This window comes from Falco punctatus, assembly GCF_963210335.1.
Source record: "Falco punctatus genome assembly, chromosome: 10".
In the NCBI taxonomy this organism is placed as follows: Eukaryota; Metazoa; Chordata; class Aves; order Falconiformes; family Falconidae; genus Falco; species Falco punctatus.
This window is the reverse complement of record NC_137590.1, coordinates 24,684,556-24,712,414: the sequence shown is the minus strand read 5'-3', so window position 1 is coordinate 24,712,414 and position 27,859 is coordinate 24,684,556. Positions and strand designations below refer to the sequence as shown.

The window sequence follows — 27,859 nt, the reverse complement described above, 5'->3', positions numbered from 1 at the left end:
TTTTTAATCTGGGTTCCTTGATTCTCAGACTGTATAACTTGAAACAAACTTTTTCTCCTCTTTCTTACACTTCCCCCATCTTATGGAAAACACATTGTGTAGATTTTTTTACATTGCCTTTTCATTTAACTGGCACCTGTTTCTAATTTCAGTGGTTGGGACTATAAATTACTAAAAAATCTTAAGCAGATGTGAGGTTTGTTTTCATGGTGAGAAGGCAAACCTAGCCCAGGCACAGAATAACAAAATTCTAAGTGTGGCACTAGTAATTTTTTTTCTAAATGGTCCATCTGATGTTTAAAAGGGTTGTTTTGGGTTGTTTTTTTTACATTCCCTTTTAAATTCATTCAAAATACATGTTTTTGAAGAAGCACAGACTAATTTGTTCCAATCTACGTTAAGAAGTTTCTTTGGATGGGGATAGGTAATGAATAAAAACAAAAAAAATACTTTAAATGACAGCATATGATATAAAACGGTGTTTTCAAAGTCTGTGCAGAACCTTTGAATAGCACAGTTAAGTAGAACTCATTCTTTAACATGTCTTATGTGTGGTTTTTTTCTGTTTCTTCCCTTTTTTTCTGATGATAAAATAAGCAAAACTTTTTTTTCCAGGTTATTTTATATGTTATTCTGCAATGTCAGTTTAGAAATACATTTTTTTAAAGGTCTTAAGGATAAAAAGATACAATAAAGACAGTGATGTAGCTCATTAGTGCTCTTAATTGCACTAATGTTAAACCACTCAGTCATGCAAGGATATGTGCAATCTGAATCATGTATGAAAGTTGTTGATTTCATACCTGGCATCTAACTTAGACATTTTGGTGTAGTAAATTTTCATTACAATTAGTCTGTGTGGGGAAAAAAAGCTGAATTACCTTTAAGGTATCCAGAAATCAAACACCTCAAACGATTCCTAAACAGTCAACCAGGTCTATCCAGGTGAACACCTGATTAATGCGACATAAAGGGATCAATGTGCAGCATCTTCCACAAAGAATATTTGCTATCTTAAAGGAAAAAAAAACAAACCAGATACCATATTGATTAGCAATAAATAAAAGTTTCCAATTCTGGTGTTTATTTAATCATATAACAAAAAGAATTATTATATTTATCATTCTTACTAAAATTAAAATGGTTTTCATAATGTTTGAATATGTCTATTTCCCTATGATAGCTCTTTTAGCCAACAGTGGTAAAATGATACTGAAAATCCAAACCTGGAAGGAAATTTGGGTGATTTTTTCCTATAACAACTGAATGAAACAAGTAATAACTAAATAGGTATAAAAAGGTCCATGCATTTAAGGACAAAGAATTAAATTCCCTGTTCAATAACACATATGTTTCATTAATACAGTTAAAGTCATGTTTGTTAAGAAAATCAAGCCTAATACTTTTAGTGAGGTTTCAATTTTATAACCGCGTCCTTAGGGGTGTCCTATGAATGCTCTGGGAATTAAAACAACAAAAGTCCAATGATTAACTCTGATCTGGATCCAGGTTCAGTTTGTGTCTTTTCCATAGACTTCCCATGTCTGACAGACCTCAGGGAAACCCTTCTATCTAGTTCAGAACTCTCCATCTAAAAATGATAAAAATGGTATTTTGACATAGCTAGTTTTATTTTGTTCTTTGCAGTGCCATACTGACCAGGGGCCATGCTGGGAATGTTTTGTATTGGAATTATGACAGATTTCTCTCATGGTGATTAGTCTATGATGGTAAGACACATTTTCATGTATTATGGGGTAAATAACATGAAAGATCATTTTTAAGGTTTGTTTGCCTCCCTCACTGTTCCTAACTCCAAGAAAAAATACCCAAGAGACCAGCTGGTAAATATGGAGTTACTTGGTTTCATAATTCTACCTTCCAGCGTTTTTCTTGTTCTCTCCCTTCTACCTTGACATTATTCATCTGCACATACATCAAAATGCTGAAAAGAGCCCTCACTACACAGATCTTATTTCTTCCTTTAAACATCGTTTGCTCACATCTGCAATTCTGTAATGATCAGGCAATATAATTAAAAATTCCTGATGGGTGAAACTCCTTTTCATGAACAAAATACAAATGTCAGTAATAAGAGTTTTGCCTGTCTCAAGATGTTATGTGACATCAAACTTATGATTTAAAGAAAAAGAAGTACCTTTTTATAAGTCATAAGAATTTATTTTCAGAGTATATTCTTATTGCAAAAAGTAAGTCTAATTCTGATTTCAGTTCCCTCCTCGGGGGTGGGGAAGTATGGGTAGACACATAACCTAAAGATGAGTACACGTTTCAAATAAAAACTAGAGCCATGCCAGCTTCACCTGTGTACAGTTACCTGTCTACAGATCTTAAAGGATTGAACTTTTGGCTTATAGCCATTTCATGAGTGTGCTTAATAATAACAGTGGAGAGATAGAGGGGGCAGTGGTGAACAGCCCTTTTTTTTTTTTTTCATGGAGAATTCCAGGAGACAAAGGCATGTAGAACTAGGTGAAAACCCAAACTAGCTACTCTAGACTTCTTCACTGTCTTGCTCCATGGAGGTACTTAATGACATTTAATGATCACTATCTCAACCGCAGTGAGATACTTCTGGCCATGCTGCCAGGATAAGGGTGGTATGTATAGTTGGATAAAATGCCCTTGAACAACTGAAATATCTCTATATACCTGAATTCACAGAAATAAGGAAAAAAAGCTGAGATTCAGAACAATACCTCACAAGGAAATACACATTGCTGTAGAAAAGATAGGTCTAGAACTCACAATATCAGTCACATCTGTGGACTAAAGTTTATAAATAAAATAAAATTGCAGAAAAGAAGCTTCCTTGTCTCAAAATAACAAAATTTTGTAGTATTATTACAAACAACATGGCTACTTATAAGAAAAGAGATGGAACAAAGATGCAGATGAAGTGGAGAGTCTTTTTTCCTGCCTGCTATTATTGTCCATGTTAAACTACTGTCCATGACAAATTTTACTTGAGGATATTCTGTATAGCTTCACAGAGGTGTCTAAGCTAAAGAAGAAACAACACTCTTAATCATCTATTAAGATTTTGATGCAGCTCTAAGGACTGACTGCAGATACCACCTTTGGTACACCTAAACATACTTGAAAACTAAAAATATATCTCTCAGTCTTTTTTTCCCTCTCTCACTCACACACATAAATGCACATGCTATTTATTTAAAGTTCATACAGACTATGCATTTATAGTCCCTACCAGGAGCATCCCTGATGGCTTGCTCCTTTGTTCTCTTTCACAACTCTTTGCTCCAAGGGAGCGTTGCCATTAATGACATTTGCTGATAGTCCCTACACTAGGAACAAGTTATTCCAGCCTCTCCCTAAGACTGCCAGCAGAACAGAATGGAAGCAGGAGAACAAGAGGCTGTTCTCTCCCAGACCACTGTCTTTCTGGAAAGCTGGCAATTACTGGTATGGGCCTGTGCCTCAAGTCTTGGAAGTTTGCATGAGAGTGTAAGAATGCCTCTTAAACACTTTTGTATAAGAGTGAAATATCCTGAAGGCCTTGGGTTTTTCTTGACCATAATTCACTGCAGAGTATACATGAAATATAGAAGTTTAATATATGGTCACTTATATAGAGATTGATACAAATCAGAAAGTCAGTGGTAACGTCTTTTTGGTCAGTAACTTCTAGTGACAGCAGAAGTAACTTTGTCTATAAAACAGACCATTCTATTAACCATTAGACAGTAAATTCTATGTGTACCAAACAAATGTACATCTATGAACTGAGGTAGGTCTAAGTCCCTTTCTCCTGTGAAAGAGAAAAAGAAAATCCTATAAGGCAATAAATTCTCACTGAAAGTTTTGGGTTTTTTTTAAGGGCTTATACCACTGTAAAAAAGATTGCAAAGTTACTTATTGGCAAGTCTGCAAACTTGTCAGTATTTACTCACATCCTTTCAAGGTCTTATACACAGAATATGGGATCAACAGTAGAGTTCAACAGCATTGAAGAAACACCAGAGGTCCTATGTGCCTTTGACAAACTCTTCTGAAGTAATCTCAACGGAATAGCATCTTCCTTTGCCAGGCCAACTTAAGAACAACCCTCTCTCTGATCACAAATGAACTTTGCGTATTTTCGGAACAGAAAATTTAATTTACTCTATTAGGTAGATATTAGTTAAAAATCCCTGAAGCATGGTCGTTGACTTGCTTATGTTGAGTGACTCTGGTTTTGATTTGCCATTATCCTTTTTTTTTTTTTTTTTCTGATGTAATGCCCATCCTATAAACTCTTGGAAAGAACTGGACTGAGTTTGCGATTGATAATAAACCTCTACAATGGGGGAAGACTTAGATGGATATGGGTGAAGATATGCTCATGAAGCTTAGGTAAGAACAGAGGGAATGACTGACCATAGCTGTTACAAAGGAAATTTAACTTAGCTCTACACAAAGGGAACCAAAGGGTGGCCTTAGATCAACTGGATCTAAGGAGGAACTGGCTGTGAAAATGTTTCTGCCTGAGTTAATCAAGACTGTGACTCACACGTTGGAGGGAGCATATATGTGGCTCAATACAACACAGAGTATAAAGCTGAAAAACCGACAAAATGAACTTAGAAGAGAGCAATAGGCCTGAGCTAGTTTCAAACCATGTATATCTTCCTGGCAACTGAGGATGCCCAGTGTCTTAACAGTGAGCATATTACAAAGACCAGTAACGAGAATCACACTCACATAGTGCAATTCCTGTATTCTGTGAAGTGTGATTTTGACATGTTCTGTGATTTCAGTACCTTGCAGTATCACTCTACTAAATTGAGTTCCTGTATAATATCAAGTCTCTACAAATAAGTAAAACTGGTATCAAACATGAAACACTCCTTGTGTGAAATATCGAGAAGAACCTATTTAGAGAATATTAGAGTTGACAGAATTAAAATAGTTATTCACCTCTTTGACAGTAAGACTCAAGAGTGTCTATTACCTGGAAATAAGGGGTTTGCTTCACCTTAATTATTTCCACAGAGAACTCCCCTGTTCTCCTTTTTGGTTAGGTGCTACCATACTGATCTCTGTTTAGCTGGAATCACGTTTCAGGTTGTGTGCAGAGGACAGGTAGACCATTCTAAGTACCACATGAATCACAGGCCTTCATTTGACCGCAACATTTTTAGGCATACTATTTAAAAATGTCAGATTTGAAAACCTTTCATTTGACATTTATCTGAAAAACCATAATGTAACTGTATATAAATGTCAAATGAGAATAAAGCTGTATTCTTATCTGTATAAATATCAAATGAATGGTTGTTTCCTCTGATATTTAGGGTTCTGAAAGGGTAGAGGTCAAGTGAGGTGCCTCCCCCAACAAAGGTTAATGTCTGTGATGAAACGGAATATTGCAGAATTCTAAAGCAATGGCTCACACCTGTACGCTGGGGTTTGCTGTTTCTAAGGCAGCTGTACATTCAGCAACACAGCACTTCATTCCTCTGTCCTTCCTCAAATGCTGCTTGTACATGACATGATTTGGAGAAGGAAGATGAACTCAGGTATTCCACTTTCCAGGTGATCACTCAAATCACTAAATTATTAGTTATTTTACAGAATGTCTCATTTTCACACTCGCTGAAATCAAACTGCAAAACACAGTTAAAAATGAAGTATATTTGAATAGGGACAGCAGAGAGAGAAATGAAAACATCCAGGTTGTGTATGCCCCTCAGACAAAAAAAAGTAACTTTTGTGCTTTGTGATACCTATCTGCTTTTACTCAGGTATCAGCAGAAAAAAAACCACTATCCAAGTAAATTTTTGCTTAGCCATCCCATCTGTAAGAACATTGGTTTCATTATGAGTAATCTAAAATTATTACATTAATAACTATAAGGAGCTAAAAAAAAAAAAAAAAAAAAAAAAAAAAAAAAAAAAAAAAAAAAAAAAAAAAAAAAAAAAGTTGTTCTTTGCTAGCTAAATAGGTCCAAAAGTCAGTTTGTCCATGAATAACACCAAACAGCACTAGATCTCTCAGCTTAGGAACCAAAAGGCTACCTTACAGGTCAATTAACCAAGCAAATTCTTTCTCTAAAACATAAAAGAACACTTAATTTTGGTGCCCGTTTGTAAGCATCCACAACATAAATACTTCTTATCCATAGCCATAATGAAAATGCTAAGCAGAAAACAAATCAAAAGTATCATTGTCTAGAAACACATACGGTATTCCATGTAAAATCCAAAATATCTTGGCGGAATGCCTAACTATTCTAAATCTGGAAATGTTGAGATTCACGATTCCAAGTGCAGATTCTCTTATACACCATAAGCATATAATGTAGATTTTGAACATAACAAGAAATGCTATTTTATACCTGTTTGAAGTACATTAGCATACTGTAACAATATAATTATGGTCTTAAAAGAAAGCAGAATTTAGGAAAAGGGCTGCCATATCATCTTATCTTACAATTCCTTCCTGGAAAACCATGATGCCTCTTTGGAGTCCAAAATGTATGTTTAGGTCTCTTGTCTTGAGCATCCCAAGCTGCAGCAGGTCTCTTGCTCAAGTCAGCAAGCTACATCTTCACTCCAGGTCGTGCCAGGAGGTTGGCCTCTTGAGGATCCCTACCTGTTCCCAGGATAGCCTGGGCGTTAAACTAAGCAAGGGATTCCACTGGGTGACTCAATGCTGTAATGCTGCCTAGGGATACCCAAATCTGCTTGCAATTTCTCCTCTTGGTGCTTTACATAAAATAATTGTTTTTCTTAATTTCACTGAAGTTCTACCTCTACACAAGCAAGGGAGTTTAGATTAGATTCACACAGTCAGTGAATATCTTGTTATTCTCTTCAAGCAAGCAGTGAGTAAGGGTGACATAGGAGGGCCTAAATATGGGCTGGAGTCTCTTCTTCCCCATAAGACGTATCGTCAATTCGACTTCTCTATTCATCTCTGCAAACATAGGAAGATGTGTGAAATGAACAAATTATGTGTATATAAGAGTGATGGGTAAAGAGTGTTGATGTTGAACCTGAAATGAAACTAAGGAAAGCATATGATGTGTGAAACATATGGCAATGCATATGTATGAAGTTTGGATCAGGATATGCATCACAAAATAGTAATAGGTTTTTATTCTGGGAGAAGAGAGTGATAAAGCAAAGGGGAATAAGAACCTCACACTAAAAACAAGAGAAGCTGGAATCTCCTTCCTCTTTGCTATTTGGCATTTCCTCTTGAAAAAAGCGGAGGAAGTATTTAAATATTTTATAACCTTCATTATTGGAACATACATCTTTTTATTACATTTTTGGAAGCATGTGTTCTATTTGAAATCAGTATGGATGTATAAATATTTTTAGGAGATGATTATTCTCTCTATGTAGGTGGAGAAGAACATTGAATTAGTGAGATCTTGCTTTCGTGAGTAACAGAGCAGCTGGCATCATCCCTCCTTTCCTCCTGCCCAAGGGAAAACACCTCTTATCCTCAACTTTAATTCCCAAAATAAAATAGAAATGGTTTTGGCTTCCCTCTTTCCATCTGCTTCTCCAGGTAATAGTGAAATTGCATCTGCCATGTTTACAATCCTCTTACCAGGTCATTGTGGAAGTGTAGAGAAAGTAAAAAGGAATGGCATGGGGCTATCACAGAGCCGTAGAGAACACAGGTAGAAAAGATCTTTTAGTCTGCTTCCTCACCTAAACGTCCATACGATTTGTTCTCAAACAAAAGCATTTAGTCATGGAGGCTCAAAAAATGGTACCTAATCTTCTGTACCCTTTACACGTAAGCATCCAGGTTCAGATGTTTAACAGGAGGACCAGCTCCTCTTTATCTAACATCTGAAGCATAGACCAGACAATCATGAAGACTATACAACTGCCAATCTGTGGCAGTTCAGTGCCCTATGGTCTTCCTTGTCTGTATTCAGGCAGTGCTGGTGGAAATGAAAACGTCCACTGATGGTTCTTAAAAAAGAACATTAATTTTATATCCTACCAATTCTGATAGGATATAAACTTCTTTGACAGGGTTCAAGTCCAAGATAGCTACTCAAGATCATTATTTGGAAAAGACCTCTCTATCCTTTCTGTATACAGAGATACAGCAACAGAGCCACAAGCAGCAGCAGATACTATGGCTCTAGCTTACCCAGCTGAAGCCTTCAAATATTTACATCTCTTTTTTCATAAATTTAATTTTAGGCATTCATCAAAGTTAAAACTTCATATGGCTCAGAGGCTTATCCTGTTCACCTCTCCTATGTACTCTTTTTCTGACTGCATATTTTGTTTATATGGAAAGAACCAGATTTCATAGAACAGCACCGAACTGTTGCACCTGAAAATCTGGCCTAACACATTCTCTAAGAAACCACTGCAGAAACACAGCTTCATCTTTTCCAAAAAGTATGAACTCTTTCTCTCATCGTTACTCATGGGTAACAGAAAAGGATAATTATTTAAATCTCACCAGAAAAAAAGAAAACATCATGATTAAGAAAAGGTTTGAGACAGGATGAAAGTGAAAGTAGAATATAATCAAGCAATAAAAGCAATATCATAATTCTATTATGTTCAGCAAACTAATTTTACTAGAAGACTGTGACTACTAGAGTGAAGTATCCATGTTAAAACTGATCACAGTTGACACTGCAGTGTATTTTCTAGTTGCTCAACTTATTATGTAATTGAAAACATTTGGATTTTCTTCGGAATGCTAACAGCATAATTCAGGCAGGTACAGATAGCCATGAAATCTCCAAAATAGTTGAATACTTCATTCTATACCAGCTAAATAGCTTTATCTCTAATTTGATAGACTGGAAACTATTTTGCTGCTTTCCCACTCATTTGCCATCAAACTTTAACATTAAATATAAACAGAAATGAAATTTAAAACTGAACTCAACCACTAGAAAAATGTGAGAATTTTTGTTTGTTTGTTTACTCATCTAGTTTGTTTTTAGAAAAATATTGACCAGCTTCATTCAGAAGGACAAATCTCAATTTCGAACAGCCTGTATGTTTTAGAGTTTTGATGCAGTTTTTACTTTGGCTTTTTATAAAGTTTGGGGCTATATACAATTTTTAATTTAAAATAATGTTTTGAATTTTGAACTATCTCTACTGATCTTTGAATTACATGCTTGGATAGTAGCCATGGCAATCTGCAGATAGTAAACTGCTTTTTATTAGACTGCTCTGTCTAGAAGAGTCTCTAATACTTGTTTGTCTGTTCATTCTCAGTTAACAAATAATAAAAATGAGGGATTCAGATTAAATAATTTCAGACTTGCTTTGCTCTTCTTAGTAAGTTATTGAGAAAATATGTAGTCCACACTTCCTTTACCTTTCCAGTTGTTTTTTTTTCACGTTTCCCATTTTCCAGTCAGTGGGAACCTTACTGGACTATCACTGCTTCTCAAATATGATGGATTAGTGGCTTAGCCACTTCATCCTCCAGTTCCCTCAGGACCTGTAGATACATCCCATCGGTTTCCATGGACTTGTGCACCTTCATGTTCCTTAGATGTTCACAGACCTGATCTTCTCCTGGAGTGGGTTGTTCCTTATTCCCACAGTCCCTATCTTTGCCTTCTGCAGCTTAGGAGGTGTGGCTGGAGCACTTGCTCATGAAAAGTGAGGCAAAAAAGTCATTGAGTACCTCAACCTCTCCATATCCTGGGTAGCCAGGTCTCCCATTTCCTTCTGGAGAGGGTTCACATTTTCCCCAGTCTTCTTTTTATCACCAATGTACCTGTAGAAGCTTTTCTTGCTGCCCTTGACATGCCTGGCCAGATTTAGTTCTATCAGGGCTTTATCTTTCCTAGTCTGATCTTTGACTACTGGGACAATTCCTCTGGATGCTTCCCAGGCTACCTGTCCTTGCTTCTACGCTCAGTAAGCTCCCTTTTTGCGTTTCAGTTTTTCCAGGAGCTCCTTGTTTATCCATGCAGGCCTCCTGGGGTTTTTACCTGACTTTCTCTTTGTTGGGATGCATCACCCCTGAGCTTGCAGGAGGCAATCCTTGAACACTAACCAGCTTTCTTGGGCCCCTTATGTCTTCTCCCAGGTAAAAAACAACAGCCAAAACCTAAAACTCCAGCTACAATACATGGCTAACAAAACTATGTTAATTGTACTTTTTTCATTTGTTTGTGTGATGCATCACTTTGCCAAGCCTATTACTTGCATTTGTAATCTTAAGACATCTGGAAGTAAGGTCTTTTCTACATTTGTACAGCTCCCCACACAATAGGAATTAGACACTGATTAAGCCCTAATGTCATAACTGCTTTATCATTGTCATCCATACTAAACAAATACATTTTCTTGAAACTAAGCATGTTGAATGAGCAACAACATTTAATAAATCCCTGCTTTTTACTTCACTAGTAACAGGCATGTTAAAACAAAATGACACTGATGTAAATCTGGAATGATTCTATTATTTTTAGACTAGTTAATCCAGACTGATATAGACGTTAACTGAGAACAAAGTCCGAAATCCACAGGGAAAACAATAGAATAAATGGGGTTTAGATGCGCACATTTATTTTGCCCAGGCTGCGAAACAGACTTGAGGCAATTCTCTAGAATGCAAAACCTGCTGGTAATCCTACACCACAATTTACTTCAATTTTAGAATAATTATTTACTGCCTCTCTGCAGATGCACATGTTCATTAAGTTGAATTTGATGAACATATTATTAATAAACCCACAGAACTAAAAGGTCATGAACTGCAAAGTCTTAATTTCTTGAGATTTTGATTTCAAAATATCTACCAGATTTGGCTACAACAAATAGCTGGCTGCTTGTGGGAAAAGTGTCACTCTCTGGTCATTTGAATCCAATTATGAAATATGTACATGCAGAACATTCTAAAATAGCATCGCTGTCACTATGACGGCATGTCACTTTTGTCTCCATATCATTGGGTTTAGACATATTACACAAAATGAATTGCATCAACCTTTTGTTGCCTTTTCTATCCTTTTCTAAGGCAGCCTAGGAATTTCCTGATAGAGTTGAGATGCAGCAAGAAGTACAGATTTTCCCGAGTGTCCCACAGACACGGAAGTCATTTGATTCATATGTGGGTGGTCTTTGACTTATTCAGCTAGCTCTGTTATAGACTCTCTAACACGTCCAACCCAATTAGATAGATGCACAGTATGGTCTTTACAAAATATCATTCAGCCATGTATCCTGCAACAAGCAATTACAAGTCATCTTCAGGGCATTGATTTATTTCTCATTGCCCTACCAATTTAATGACCTTATGATTTATACTGATTATGGAAGTCTCTCCTTGGCAAGCAAAGTAATTATCTATCAATCTTAAATTCTTTAAGGGAAGAAAATGTTTATTTTCTGTCTGCATAATAAGTTTTATGTCATTTTTAATGTCATGACTCCCACATGCACTGAAGATATATGTAGCAACTTCTAATGTCTCACAGAATGTCAATTGGAAATGCAATTTGACAACAGGCTTAGCTTCTATTGTCTGAATATTTGGCATTATATAATGAATATGGTTAAGTCCTCTGCTTGGGAATGCATACATTATCCTAGAATAAAACAACAGACAAATTCTGTGGTCCAGACAGAAAATTCTCAGTGAGAAAAATAGCAGATTTTAAGTACATTTAAATATCAACTGTACAAAGAGGTTGAGGACCGATAGGATGCATCACACCTCAGCACAAAGGGGTGAGGCACATGACCTCTCAACACCTCCTCTGCTACAATTTTGCTATGATTTTTTTTATTTAGAGTAAGGATTCCAGCACTGTGTGTGCGTTTATTTTGAAAGGAAATAAGTTTTATTTGAGTGTAAATCAGAAAAATATAGGTTGCATTGCATTATTTGCCAGACTAAAATATCCTATGTGATATACGGGAAAGCTTATTTTGGATTGATTTGGGGGGTGGGGTGGTGGTGGTTGTTTTTTGGTGGGTTTTTTTTTGTTTGGTTGGTTGGTTGGGGTTTTTTTTACTGTAGAACTCACAAATTGAAAGTTTCTTAAACCCTGAAGACCAAGGAGAGGCTAACATCCAAGGAAACAGTTTTACAGGTGTGCCAGTGAGTTTCTCTAACTTGGCTCATTCTCAGCCCTTCTCAAAGATTATTCACACACAGCAAATCTATCCCTGTTGATGCCACCTTATTGTTTATTTCCATCTTTTTCATTATTTCCTCCTAGTCTTTGCAGATTGACTGACATGTATCCTCTATTAACAACCTTTGCACTTTAAGACTGACACCATAGCGGCTATGCGAGATGATGAAGTCCCTTCCACACAGCTTGCATTTGATGGGAAGGTTCACTATTTGCAAGAGTTAGTATGGATGGAAGTGATGGTTCAAGTTAGGTACAGAAATAAATTAGAGAGGTTCCAATGCATCCAACATACGGCATCAGTGATACGGACAAGATACAAGAATTATTCCTGTCCATACATTCAAGTTACTCAAAATGACAGAAGAAAATTCTTCCACTATATCTCAAGAGGTTTTAGATTATACAGCCAAGCCTCTGCACTTTAGTCATAAAAATACCCATTAATTTGGCATGGATATGGTTTTCCTACAATTCGGGAGTTACTTTACTTCCGAGTCCTTAATTCCCTTACAACAGCTCAAAACCAAGATCAATCAGAGATAAGATTTGCACAGAGATCCTGTGAAAGTTTAACAAATAGGAAACATCACCTACTACATCTCAGGAGATATTGCTAATTCAATGCAAGAAGGGCTGATTTAACTTTTTACATTTGACTTCTTGTGTTGAAGTGAAGGAAGAAAATCTAGAGAAGCCAACACATACCCTTTCTCCCTGAAATCTGCAATTACATGTTTTTCTTAAAGTTAATGTCACCAGAAATGACATGTCACATACACCTTTTAAGTCCTGAAAAGGAAAACCTTTATACTACCTTAATGCAACACTACCTGTCATTTGACTGCCTTGGTACAGAGATGACATGTGAGTGGGTCCTACCACACCTTTCATTTCAGAAACTTTTTCTTCCCAAGAGCTTTACAATAGTACATTTTTTTTTCTTTTCTGAAAAAGATAATTATTCTTAACTAGGAATGAGACCAAAACAAAATTTCTAATTTAAACCACTTCCTCCCATGCAAAATCATTTAGATAGAGCAGAAAACCAACCATGAATGTTTTTTCCCCTCATTCTCAACACTACCAATTTCAAATACCTAAGCAAACTCCAACACTGAGTGGATAGATTAGTATCCACACTACTTAAGGGTAGCCTCTTTCAGGGTAGATTGCCCACACCCAGGGTGCCTAGCCTTTGGATCTCACCATCTTCTGGTCCCCATGTGGTGCTCTGTTGCCCTAATGCGTTATCATTATTGAACACTCCTAAAATTTCAAATGCAATGGCTTCATTGCAGCCTACCAGAGAGGTTGATTTTATAGCACAAAACTGAGGTGACAGAAAGGACCGAGGGAGTGGCATGAGGGTGCATTTGAGGGTGCTAAACATTCTGAGATGTTTTTTTAAAAGACTGCGTAGGTAGAGGAAGCTAAATTTGATGCACTGATTTGATTCATCCTGCTTTTTGGGAGCATTCCAATTCCAGCTTTGGAATAATGCAAAGTAGACCAAGGAACTGAGTGGATGATCAGGGATCCACTGCTTGAGCCCCCTTCCTGGCCATCATTAGCAGTTTAGATATACCCTGTGTAATAGGATCTAACACACAAATAACACGTATTTCAATTCAGCAAATTTATACCCTTAGTATTCACTGTGAAACAATATCTAGCTCCAAGAAGATATTACAATATTAAGAGCAACAGCTTTGAATCAGGACCAAATAAAGTGTAAAAACAGATACTACAAGACAAAAAATAAGTGGGGATTGAAACACAAAAAAACAGAGCATTGCACATCAGTTCCAGTTTTATGGAATGTCATCAAATTATGTAGAAATTTTGAGCAGATTGGTTTGTTGTTCACGTAAAATTTCTAGATTTTAGCATTGAGGAATATGTATGGAAAAATCAATATAAAACAAAGGAAGCTGACAGATCGCAAGCCACTCTATTAATGGCGAACCTAAGTAACTGGAGTTTTTCCAGTGGAGTTGGATGGCTTCATTTCAATGTTTATCTCTTTGGCCCAGTTTAAAATAGAAAACTTTTATGGTTGTTTAACAAACTTGCATTTTAACACAACTAAATGTAAGAGGATGCCTTCAAGAGTGACTGCACCTTATTCATAGAATGCACGCAGATGTCTTTTCAAGATGTAAATGTGTATATAAACACACCTAGGGTTATCATTACTCCCGAGGTGCTGCTCTGCTAAGATATCTAATTTAGTGCTGGCAGTCATGATGTGAAGACAACTGAACAGGATCAGTGAGTTTCTTGTGAGATTAGTGGATTACTGCATTTAATTTTGATGGTCATTTTTCAAATGAACTACAAACCAAAAAGAAACCACACGAATGACATTATAGTTTAAAGATATGGCCTCCTATCACAGACTAAAGGCACTACAGCAAGACGAAAGACTGGAGAACAACCTAGCTCATAACCACTCCTATGCTTAAGACTGCTAATGTGGCAGACAAGACACTGATAAAGGGACTTGGAAATTTTATGGACAATTTTCTTGTTGCATCACTGTTCTGCTTCAGGTTATTTCCCTGCATTGGAGCCTGTAGAACCCAATGTCTGCTATTGTCTCTGCAGTCTCAGTTCATAATTCAGAATCTTACATTAAAATCTACCTTTATGAGTTGCTCAAGCTAAAATACCAGTTCAGACTAGAGTGGCTAAGATGGGGATCACATTCCATTAACTGACTCTATAGTTGACAGAAAAGCCCTCAAAAAAAAAAAAAGGACCAGGGTGAACAGCTGGCAGTGATAATAGGTTCAAGATCTGAGGCAACATTTGTCAGTTACTCTGCTGTGATCCTTAACATGTGTCATGGAAGCAGCAAGTAAAGGTGTTCTGTTGTGTTACTGTAGAAAGAGCATTTTAAAAGCAAAATCTATTGTAGTTCTGTGAAAATAACTGCTAGGAAGACTGAAAGTAGCTGGGAATTACCCACTTTTGCATGCAAGTCAGCAAAATCTTCTTGGAAAACATGTCATGCAAAGGTTTCATTCCAAAATTTATATTTTTTTTTCAGATTCTAATTTGTTTTTACCCCTCTTAAATTAAATTCAGGCACATTTTAAAACAAACCACAAGGTTGTTATGTTTAGAATATATATAAAAGTATTTCAAACATTTTTGTATTTTTCAGATCAGAATATTTGTGGAATATGATGTATTTGCAAATATTTTTTGGCAATTTGAAAAGCAGTTATTTCCCAACTATTTTCATACATCTTTAACAATCAGTAAATTCTAATATGGGACAATTAAATCTCTTGAAAAAGTGTGGTTAGTGCATTATCAGAGTTTGGAGGGTTGGGTCATATCTCTTAATTGTGAATTTCTACACCCTACGTATTTATGAAATGTCATAGACACAGCTCATCTTGAATGTACCGTGCATATAATCTATACAATTTACAATGTTATCCTAACGATTTTTCATTAATTATTAAAATGCATTCTAAATCTGAATTCCATCTTTAATACATACTGTATCTTTCTTGAAATACATGAATATAATGCAATTTACAGCATCCTGGAATAGTTATTTCCATCTAAATTTCTGCATTTTTAATCCTCCATCAAAAACTGCTTCCTACACCACAGATAAATTTCACTGAACATTATTGAGTTCCTGAGTTTAGGTAAGTTTCTCTGAAGGACAAGGACATGACCATATTTGCAAGACTATCCAGCCTGCTTGCCTTTCCCACTTACCTTCCTACCCAGCTGTCTCATTTTAGGTATTTCTAAAGACCCATCCTTTGATATCTACAAGCATCTACTTGCAAACACAATTTTTCAGGACATTGAATTTTGCTATAAAACAAGTCTTTGTCCTGAGGATTTTTTCCATTTTGCTGTGATTCACTCAGACCTGCTGTATGGCACATGGACTTATACAGATTCCCTCACCCTTTATCACAGCAGTACATCATACCCCAAGTACACAAGACCTAAAAATGGATTGTTTTTGTAGATACAGCAAAGAGAGAAAGGAAAACACAATGGAATTTAAAAACATGCTTGAGAACTGCACAGTGATTCACCAGTTATTTTTATATTGGAAACAGAATTGATCTGAAAGTTAAATATGTCTCATAGATCACAGGTACGTGTTCTTTGCAAACCTTTGTAAGGACAAGAGAACAGGAGAAAAAAATACTGACATCTTAATCTACTATTTCCCCCATCCGTCATCTCTGCATTTTGTAGCATACAACCCAGTAGAATATAGGAGGCAAGAAAACTATGAGAGCAAATATGATATGTTTTTTTCTGTGGATCTTGGATTTGAGTTTGGGTGTGGGGTTGTATTTTTTAAATACTAATAACATTCCTACTATTGACTGCTTCAAAATCTTTTATCATGAAAAATATAAGAAGGTTTAGTTCTGTTGGAAATGTCAGGGCCTTTGGGAAGAAAACATGGAAAACAGATGTTTGTTGTTTAAGGTTACAATGTAATTAAACCAGTGGGACTAATATTACTTATATGTCATTACTTAAGAAGCAGCTGTTCCTCCCACCTCTGGCTTCACTGATTGGATCATCTCTATTTTCCACCCCCATCACACTGTCTCCATGTCAGCCTAAGTTTCCTCTTTCTAGTAAATTGGAAAGCAATGTTAACATAAATTTAAAGGAACTATCCTCAAACCTTTAATGAACAGAAGTTGCTAAAGGCATTATTATTCTTTATACTTGTAAGCAATATTAGGAATTTGGCTGTATTCATTAGCTTTGCCTGATCAGAAATTTAGCCCATCATACAATTACAGTGAAAATGTGCGTACAGGTTCATATTGCTTTACAGGAACTTACATTAGTTCCTTGGAAAAGTGAAATGTAGCACTGGTAGAATCCAAGCTAAGTTACAGGTTAACAATTCTAGAAAATTTATGAGGATGAAATATAGAGTAATGCTGTAACTTGAAAAGGACTGCAGAAAATAGAGCATTTGGATAGATGCCAGTAGCGTCAGGGAAAGGGTAGTGGCCTATTAATATTTACAGTTCTAGGACAAGGCTAGCTTGAGGAACATAGCACTTAAAACATAACAACCACCAAACAGTACCAAATTTATCATTTGCCAAGTACAGTTTCATAATTTTCATGATCACCAACATCTGATAAATGTTAATCCTGCACTATAAGAGATTTACATTCTCATTATAATTATTTTCTGCCCATGAATTGTAAGACTTGTTTACACAGGGGAATCAATGTGGAGTAAGCTACAGCAGAACGGTTAAGCAGGCTGCTTTATTAATATATCACTGAGGGTACTGTGATACAAGATTAAACAATGCCTTGCTTTATCCAGGGAGTTAGTGTATTGTTGCTGGCTTGTAACAAATTCTGTTCTTAGCCTTCTGTGAATCGGTTTGCCTTTGTAGAGCAGCCCAAAGGCTATCCTACAGTCAAAAATAAAAAACAGGTGGTCTCCTTATGCATTGAGCAGCTGGCATTTTTCCATTGCCGTGAAGTTCTTGATCTGTTAAATCCCAGTATAAAGGCTGTTTAACTTCTATACAGGCATCTAGAAAGGCTTACTAGTTATCATATAAACAAATATTTTTATCACCTTAAAACTCCAACCATATAATGAGATGAGTTCTTCTGCCTGAGTTTAAAAAGGGGTTTGATAAAAACAGTGAATCTTTCTGTCCTTCATTGTTTTGTATACCATTGTTGTATGCCTCAGCAATTGTCTATCCAAGATACCAAACATTTTCTGTTTCTCTGCATGTAAAATATTTCATGTTTGCACTTTATTTTTACTGATATAATCTGAACATGCCCATATTTCTACTCTTTTTGTACCTCAGTGTCATTATCGACTTGTATCTGAGGATGCCTCTGCAAGTAAATAGTTTAAATACTGTGTCCTAAAAATTGTCCTGTGATGATTTTTTCTATAGTTAAAATTATCATATGCAATTAGCAAGATAACCAACTCAGCTATATACCTGATTAATCCAACTACAAGATTTAGAAATCTTAGGTTAAAATTAATTAAGTGCATGTTGTCTTCTGCAAAGACATTACTAAGGCATAAAAAAAACCTGGTTTAACTCTTTGCTGTTTTAATAGTATGAAAATTTCTAATCAAAAAAGTTTGGTATTTTATTTTAGTATCTATAAGGTCGATTTTTAGCAGTGAAATATATTAATTTACTGTTATTACAACAGTTAATTAACACCATGAAACATATTTTAAACCAAATGAAACATTTCTTTTTATGGTGACAGAATTTTATAAATTAATAAGGAAAGCTTTATAGACCTCTGTATAATATTTTTAAGGAGATTCCAAATACACTAAATTCTCCCAAAGAGTTTAGCAACGCCTGGATATATAGATGCCAGATTAAAATCTACAAACAATATCGGTCCATGTTTAAAACCAAATGTTTTGATGTCATGAAAACTTTGATAGGACTATGCATGTGTGTGCATGTGTGTGAATATTAAAAGACAAAGCATGAGCTTTTTAAACATCATAACACCAGTCATACAGTGCTGTCACCTGTCATGGCATTACCAGGCAAAATATTCAAAGCACCTGATTCCCAGTTCAAAAATATATTGTCACTGTTGTGGCTTTGGCCTTTAAAATTTGATCCCTGATTTGCAAAGACACTTAAACTCAAGTTATGTGAAATTCAGGTTTTATGAAAGAAAGTTCACTTCATATTTTTGCTTCAGAAATGGATTTAAAATGCTTACAACATTTTTACAAAAATACATAGCTGATAAGTCAATATGTCTGCTAGCTTGCTACCAAATTAGCCCATCAGCCTACAAAGATGTGGCAAGTTAAAGCACCTTTTAAACTTGGTTATACAACAGGACTATAGAACATAGATTTCACTTTCCAAGGCCAATTAAATGTTCTTATTAATAATATTAACCATCCCTTTAAGTGTATGAACAAAGCCTCTCTGAAAGGGTTATTTTTTCATTTATTTAATGAATTTTGAGTATACAAGTAAAAATGTTTTAACATAGCTGCCATTCTTTCTTTAAAGTGAAGCAGTGCCACAATTATTAGAGTTACGATAACTGCACTGGAAATTAGGAAAAGGTTTATAATCAACAGGGTTTCTGGAAGAGTTTTCAGTAAAAGTCCTGGGGCCACAAAAAGTCAGATGATGATCATGATGATGCCTGAGCAGGGTATATAACAGACTATGGCATAGCTGGCTGGCTGCACTAGGGGACTGGACACCGGGATCTCACAGAAATTTGCTGTTATGGAGACAAACTTGAAACTAGGACTACTTCATCACTTAAAAACAGAACCAAGGGCAATTCAGAGTATTTAATTAATTCAAGTTTAAAATCTACGTATGATTTTTATGGGTTTGACTTCCATATTTTGAAGTATATATAGACAATATATTTTAAAAAATCATAAAAAGTTAGAAGGTAGAGTACAAGGTACAGACAAAATTTACCTGATCACAGCTGATAGAAGAGAGAGATCTCTTTTTGGTATAAGGAGCATATCCATAGAATCATAGAATCATTTAGGTTGGTAAAGACCTTTAAGATCAAGTCCAGCTGTTAACCTGGCACTGTCAAGTCCACCACTAAACCGTGTCCCTAAGCACCACATCTACTTTTTTTTAAAATAACTTCAGGGATGGTCACTCCACCACTTCTCTGGCAGCCTGTTCCAGCGCTCGACAACCCTTTTGGTGAATAATTTTTTCCTAATATCCAACCTAAACCTCTCCTGGCACAACTTGAGGCCATTTCCTCCCACCCTATCAGTAGTTACCTGGGAGAAGAGGCAAACAAGCACCTCACTACAGCCTCCTGTCAGGCAGCTGTAGGAAGCGATGAGGTCTCCCCCCAGCCTTCTCCTCTCCAGGCTGAACACTCCCAGTTCCCTCCAGTGCTCCTCATAAGACTTGTTCTGCAGATCCTTCACCAGCTTTGTTGCTCATTTAACTTGATCTCTTTTAGGCTTTTTTATTGCTGTCTACGATCACAGAATCTGAATGACTGCATTCAGTGGACTTCCCAATGAATGAATGAAGTGCAAGCCAGGTACCGTGTACTCCAGCAAAACTCCACAGGACAGTGGGGCCAAAATAATGGTCTTGAACTTTCTTTAGAAAGTGTTTCAAGTACTGTTCAACGTACAAAGATCAGATGAAGAAGCAAGGGGCATGTTTGCCTTTACTTTCTGACTGACTTTCATCAGTGCTGAGAAAGTTGTAAAGCATCTGCTGATTTAAGGCTGTGTTTGAGTAGCATAATCAACAGGGGAAATTACTATATCAGAAAAATGTTACTCTTTGGTAATGGAGCTGCAAGTGAGGTCAGAACCTGGTACTCAGAATACAAATTTTCAGAAGATATTGCAGATAGTTCATATGTAAATGCTTTGAATTTGCAAGTACAGTCTGTTCTTTCAACTCATTAGCTCATACTTTATGGTCTGCCAAATTGCCAATTATAATTCTCAAAAAGATATAATCTTAAGAAAATTGTAGAGAACAGTGACATTCATAACAATAGATTAATGCCAAGTATTTTAGTATAAGCTGAAGGATATATGCAGTTTGGGTTGAAGGAGGTAATGAGTCAGAAGGTTTGGGGTTTATCTATTTTGGTACAATTTTTTGTTTGTTTCATTTAATTCTTAGTTTTTATTGGTTTTAATATCATAAACCAGAGTATTTTCAGTGGAGATTTTGCACTATGTGAAACGCACTCTGGAGTTCCATTCGGAGAACTCCAGTTTTTGTCATCAGCTTGAGGCACTGAGCACACAATTTGCAAAGATGCTGAGGGCCCTTGATTTTCCATGGTTTCAATGAAAGTGTCAGGCTTCTGCATTTCTTTTGTACCTTTTTCAGATCAACAAGAAGCTGTGTATGTACCCTCATACCTCATTAAAGCTGAAGATACATCACACCATTTGAAACTGGATGAAAAAAAAGTGTTTATCTCTCATGCTCTCATCAAATTGCAAAGCACTCACTGATCTCAGCATTCATTTAGCTACTGAAACCTGGGGTTTGATTTTGTTAAAAATAAAGAACATGCAATAGCAGCTTTGCAACCTTACACAATTCACAAGAAACAGTCTTTTGTAATAGAGAATACTATAGTGCTTGATTACCACAGTTACAAGAATTTGCTCTACAGGTAGTTTGTAAGCATTTATATCAACCTGTTTATGTACATGCGTATACAGTCTAATCAAAACACAATCAAACCACCTCAGCTGCAAACTTCCACTCAAGTTAACAAAGCTACATGTATTTATACTTGCTGTAGATCCAGCCCAGGCATTTTTTTCTTGTAAAGCCTGATGCAATGCCCACTGAAGTCAGTGAGGTGACCAAAAGAAAATACCTGAAATGCATAATTACACAAAATACAAGGGAAGGAAAAGGATATTTTTCTTTTCAGACATCAGAAAAACGCTAGATGAGAGGTATTCCCAGTTGTGTGAAAAGATTTGGAGAAGTTTCTTTTACCCACATCACTGAATCACCCTTATGTCAGACTCCATCTGTAGAATCCTTACTCATGTAAATAATACAGGGTTTCATGTTTTCTTCAGTGATTTTTAAACCTTTGTCTTTCTCTTGAAAGTAGAAGAAGAAAAGGCAATCCTAGAAGCCTAATTTTGCCCTTTTTCTACCAAAGTGTGTTTTTTGTTTGTGTAAAGAGGCAGAAACAGGGTGATTGTTTTTAAATGAAAGAAAATGTAAGGTTATAATAAGCTGACATCAACTAACCTTTATCAGTAAAATTTAATGTGTAATATTGAACATTTCCTGTGAAATCAGTATAAGGAAGAATTTAAAGTCAGGTTTCCCATAAGAACACTGCATACCCAAGAGATGCATCAAATTTACAATAATTTAACTGCCATAAAGCAAAACGTCTGACTGCTCATTTATTACATGAAGATACAAACCACAGTAGGCAGCAACTGATGTCATGTAATCAAGTAGGGAAGAAACTGTTATTGAAATAGAAAACTCTACATGATATGAAACACTTATATTGCACTTATTTCACATTCATGCCATCAAAAAGCCTGAACAATCACTATACACACCCAGACTATGGCATGTGAAATGACAGCAGTAGGAGAAAGCTAGTAACAAAAACCTAAGAGTTGTGTTGTGATGAATAGGGAATATTTTGAGATCCTTCAGTCAGTTCCGGGGAGTAACAGAGAGTGCCGCTGGGTACTGGGTAAGGTCCTCAAGTCTAGGAGTGCAGTGTCAATGCAGTTTGCCAGAGCACCTATAACAACATCCCAGTTCATTCAATCCACAAACCTTACCAAGCAGTAGAATGGCTTTGCAGAACAAAAGATTCCAAACAGAATAAAAATTTGCTTAAAGTACTATCATGTAAATGTTCCTGATTTAAGTTTGTCAACTTTCAGTGACAGCAAATGATAATAATAATAGTACTGAGCCATCTTTCTGATGACCTGAAAGTTGGTGATGATTTCTCCAAACATTAGCCAGTTATGGCTTAAGGAGTCCTGTGAGATGTTATTATGATGTGTCTGTACAGGGAGCAACCATAATATAGTCTTAAATTTAAACCATTTCTGCAAGTTCTCTGGGACACCTAAGAATAATAACTCAGCATAAGAATTTATTTTCTTGGTGATTGGCTATTTAAAGAAGAATCTATGTTATATATGGTAAAACAAATCAGATTATTTGCTTGGCATATGGATTTAGGTACTTAATTTATATTCTGATCAATTTTTAAATTCCTGTTTATCTTAAATCTACCCAAGAAGCTGCTTCTAAAGTATATATCACACATAACCTGTTCATGTCCTCACAGTCTCTACAGTTCATAACAGAGGAATGAATAGCTGAACCATACAATTATTTGAATTTCATTGTGTAGGAAAAATCAGACTATGTTAAATTAAAAGACATCAAAGAGAAAATGTCAAACTCTGAAATAAAAATGATTGATGATGATTAGGAAAGCTATCATATAACTAAATAAGACATTTAACTGAAAATTGTAAAGAACTAGAGGAAAATGGCTGAGACTAAATAAATAAGAAAGTAATGTAATGATATAAACATGCTACACATCCAAAAGGTGCAAGTGGAAGCTAAAGAAATAACTAGTTAAAGTATCAGAGAATAGGCACTGGAGCTATTGAGGGTGTGAAGAGACTATACTGATGTGAAAACAAATTTGGGGGAAGCATTTCTAAAAACATTAAAGCAAGTTATTTTGTGATTATTAAAAAAAACCCTTGTCCTGATTTCAAAGTGTAAAGAGACCAGTTGCCTGTAAGGATATACAACTGGCAATCCCAAACAATGCAAGATTAATAATAAAAAAATGTAAACCTTTGGGCGGGGGAGAAGGGGAAATTGTATGGAGAGAGACACTGTAGCAGGTCCCCTCTCACACTGCAGACAGGGAAGTTGAAAATGTAGTTATGTTACATCTTTTAGCTGTGGAGCTCTACAGCCCAGGCAATCATTACTTAATACTATACTATGCTGAGCATTTCTAAACAATTTAATAAGCAGAATATCCACAAGAAGACATACCATGTCTCATAAACCTACAGCCTTCAATGGGCCAAGAGCATGGGACCAAATCCAGATTCCACATGTGGAATTTTCTACGGCAGAAAGTCTTTCTCTGTCTTGTGCACAAATATGACTGTAGCTCTCCACTAAGTGATGTGATCCTTACCTCTGTCTGTCACAGATTATTTCGTCATCTTTTGCCAATGCAAGTTTTATCTTATTTTGGTAATTTTCATTAGTGGATGAAGGATGAACCAGCAGCTTCACACTATCTTACAAATTAGGAAAATCTCATATTATTCCCAGATATTCTACAGATTTCTTTGTATGCTTTTAAAGAGTTATCCTTTCTGTACTGCAGTGTGCCACCTTTTAGGCAGAAACAATAAATCTCTTCACAGGTCTGCAGATGAAGAATGATTACAATGCTAATGTACATGCAAGATAGATGCTAATCTAAACGTTTTTGAGCATAAATTTATAACCTTCAGGGGGTACCATGTCTGGAAGCCTTGGAGAACGGAAATATTAGATTATTTCATTTAAGAGAGCTATTTCAGGCATGTGATATCCATATGAAACAAATTCTTTGGTAACAGGACTACTTTTAAATGCTCTATTGTACATATTTTACCTTTTGGGGTTTTGTTATTATTATTCCAGCTACCAAATTCATGATCTCTAGAAACAGCAAACAATGCATTGAAAATTGTGACTGAGGCCACTGACAACAGAGAAACAAACTTTTCCAGATAATAAGCATTAACAAAAGCTAAAGAAACAGGACAGAGGGAAGAAGCAAACCTGAGCAGGTGCTTCACTTCTGCATCCAACAGAAATAACAGGAATAAAACTATTAAGTGTATGTCTAAAAGTATTTAGTGCTGAAAAAGAGGACCAATGACTACAAAACACTATTTTTCTGACTTTTGCAACGTGCTTTTAAATTTTAGTCTCCTTAAGAAGAAACATAACTTTATTTAAAAATAGCGTATTAATCATAAACTTGCTAACAAAATCCACTTCTGCATTTCATATCTCTCCTCCCTTGCCAATGTTTCTTGCCCTTTGACAAAATTTATTGCCACTTGCATTGTGGCAATCCAAAGCATTTAGGGAAATATGATTCTAAAAATATGCTGTAGGTTCATTCAATTAAATGTTTCAGGTTAAATAACAAACCTAGAAAACCCTGGAACATTTTTTTCTAACCCAGGTAACTGCATATGCAGGAGTGCTGGCACAACCAAAACTGCAGCACAGGGTCAGGATGAGTGCCCTAGGAACAGAAACTGCTACCATCGGCTGTCTAGCTTAAAAGAATAAAGAGTCATATCTGAGAGTACAGGTAGGAAGGCTGTATTAATCAAAGATATTGAAAAAACACTACAATACTCATACTGTAATACAATCTATATGTGGGCCTAAAATGCCAGCATAACTCATTCAACCGAAACAAACAACCAAAAAAAGAATCTCTGGCATGTCACAGAAATACCGTGGAAAAAAAAGAAAAAATTTCTTCTGTTATAATGTCACCAATGAACACCTAGTGTGGCTCTTAAAAACCCTTTTTTATGCACAGAAGTGAATGAACAGAATAAGAATGACCTTTGATTCTTAGGATTTACTTGCCTTGAACATTCACTCAGAGAACAGAGATAATTTTTTTCCCGCTTCCCTTTTCTTTGCATGGACATCTGCAAAGTCATATTTATAGAAGAAAACAATGCACTATGGAAAGAAAAAAACTCTAGATATATATGTGTGATGGACAAAGCAATGCATGAACTGAAGTTACACTGACAAAATTAACTCAGCTCTTCAGAAAGGTTGATTTGTTATTTGCTATGTCTGGTTTGCTTAGTCAACTCCTTCCCAATCTTTTAAAATAGAAGTATAAAATAAAGAGTTCTTGATGTACACATAAGGGAAGATATGGATTCTTTGAACTCTACCAACATTGGAAGGTGTGAAAGATTTCTTTCCTGTCTCTAAAACTTTTGACCATCCTTAGGCAGTTAAAGCATCCTGGTTTCTCATCCCTGTCATTTTGTTCTCTCTTCTGTTGTCCTGGCATAAGCCTTTACTCATTACTGTGAACCAAAGCGGGGAACTGATCTCACAGCAGAGGAAACAATGGTTTTGAGTTGGCTGAGCTTCACAGCTGCACAACTAGCTGCCCAGCATACTGGGAAAGGAAAGGAGAGGAATTAGCTGCTGGAGGTGCAGACTAATTAAACCAGCACTGCAGCTGAAAAAATATGAACAGCCTCAGTTGTCTTGAATGTTGGTTTAACATTAGTCGATATCAGAGTGACACCAGAGCTTACTCTGACTTCTTTTTTTTTTTTAGCAGATCACTTCAAGGTACATCTTTCAACACGGTTGTCAGGTTGTGGACAGTAGTGAACCTTGTAATTTTTACAATGTTATGATACCTGCCATTGGACTTTATAGGCCTTAATTAAATTAATCGTTTAGATGTTAATGTTTTAACAGACAAACTATGTAATTGTCTGCATGGTTTAAACACAACTGTGTTGGGGTTTTTTTTCTGTGCGGCTGTTCAGTAAACTGAAAAAAAGAAACTAAAAGCAGAATATTCAACAGTCACCCAAACCCTGCATATTCCTTTGATGACACGTGGAACTGATAACTGGACTGAAAGCAAAGCTGAGAATGCCTCAGGATGCAAGAAGTAGAAGATTCTTACACAGGTGAGTTGAGCCAAGAAAGTGAACTATATAATCCTTGTGGGAGGGAAATAAATAAATTGGCCTAACAAGAGTACAGTGACCTGATTTGACTAACGTAACCAAAAGCTTACATTTTCAGGGACTTAGGTTGAAACCATTAGAACTGTTTTCCCTGTTTATGCTGGAACTTGTTTTATGACATGAAATGCCTTGAACCCAGAGTTATTACATTTCTTAATCTTTTCCTTTTAAGGCTCAATGACAAGATGCAATAAATCTTGCAGACTTTTTGTCCACAAAATGGTATGTCAGTGTGGTGTGCATGCCTGAACCAAGAAGCATAGTATTACTAATCAAGGTTAGCAAGTAATGATACCTATTTACCACTAAATTATGGGACACATTTTTCTTTTATTAAGCCCTTATTAATCTTTAAGAAAACTGCCTAAAAGGAAGCTGAACCATTCCACTGCTAGTTCTATTGTCTTTATGTATGTTTATAGACAAGAATGATGTGCTTTATGTAGTTTTGTAACAGACATTTTTATAAAACCTACTAACACGGCAGCTTTCTACTCTATGTAAAGTTAGAATGAATATCGTCATTTTATACCATAATACTGATCTAATGAACATTTGAAAGGATTAGCTGCTCTGGTACTGGATGCTATAGAAACCTCAGGTTATATAGATAATTAGAAACTGAAGAGGACTCTACCACATCATCCTCCAGGGCATGAATCAGAACAGCTATACTAGGCTTCTGCTCTAAACTGTCCCTTGGAGAAGCTCACCTCTATCCACTGACTACAGCGAGAAGTTAGGGAGATTCAGCCTAAGCTATAATTAGCCCGTGCGTATTCTCTCTACGTACCAATGCAGAGACTTCCATCAACTTCAGTGAACCTGAGTCAAATTTCTAGTCCATCCTCTGCTAATACAGTATAATTTGTGAAACTATCTCCCATTAAGAATTCTGTTCTATTACTTTCTTGGTAGAAAGAGAGATTCATAGCCTCAATTAATAATTCTCATTTAAAAATTAATTTTAAATATGTAAATCTGCTACCCATAAATAATTCTAAAACATGAATAAAGTAACTTAATCTCCAAAGTAAAACAGAGACTTAAAATGTGTCTTTATCTGGTTTTGGAGCGTGAAATCTATTTGAAAACCCACAGTATCTCTATGTAAAAGTATATACTTATTATTTCAAACGACCTGGGAAAATATGCAATTAGCTCACAAGGTAGTATTGAAACTAATGGAAAGATACTCAAGTGATAATCTTTTTGAAACTAAAATAACTTCCTTGTCACACCTGAAACATCAGACAACGAAATCAATACACAGAAGTAGATTTAAGAGCAGTCTAAAATTTTTCATATAAAGCAAAACAAATCAGTGCAGCCATCTAAAAGCTAAAAAGGAAATATTAAGAACTCT

General features: G+C 35.9%; 1 long non-coding RNA gene across 1 annotated transcript in view; it reads right to left on the bottom strand.

Moving 5' to 3' along the window:
• The window catches only part of LOC308070482, a 30,271-nt gene extending 3,673 nt beyond the window's left edge, over positions 1–26,598 (bottom strand). Inside the window, exon 1 of the long non-coding RNA XR_013930743.1 lies at positions 882–26,598. This is a non-coding gene — a long non-coding RNA (uncharacterized lncRNA). The remainder of the gene's footprint in view (positions 1–881) is intronic.
• Positions 26,599–27,859: the final 1,261 nt, after the last annotated feature.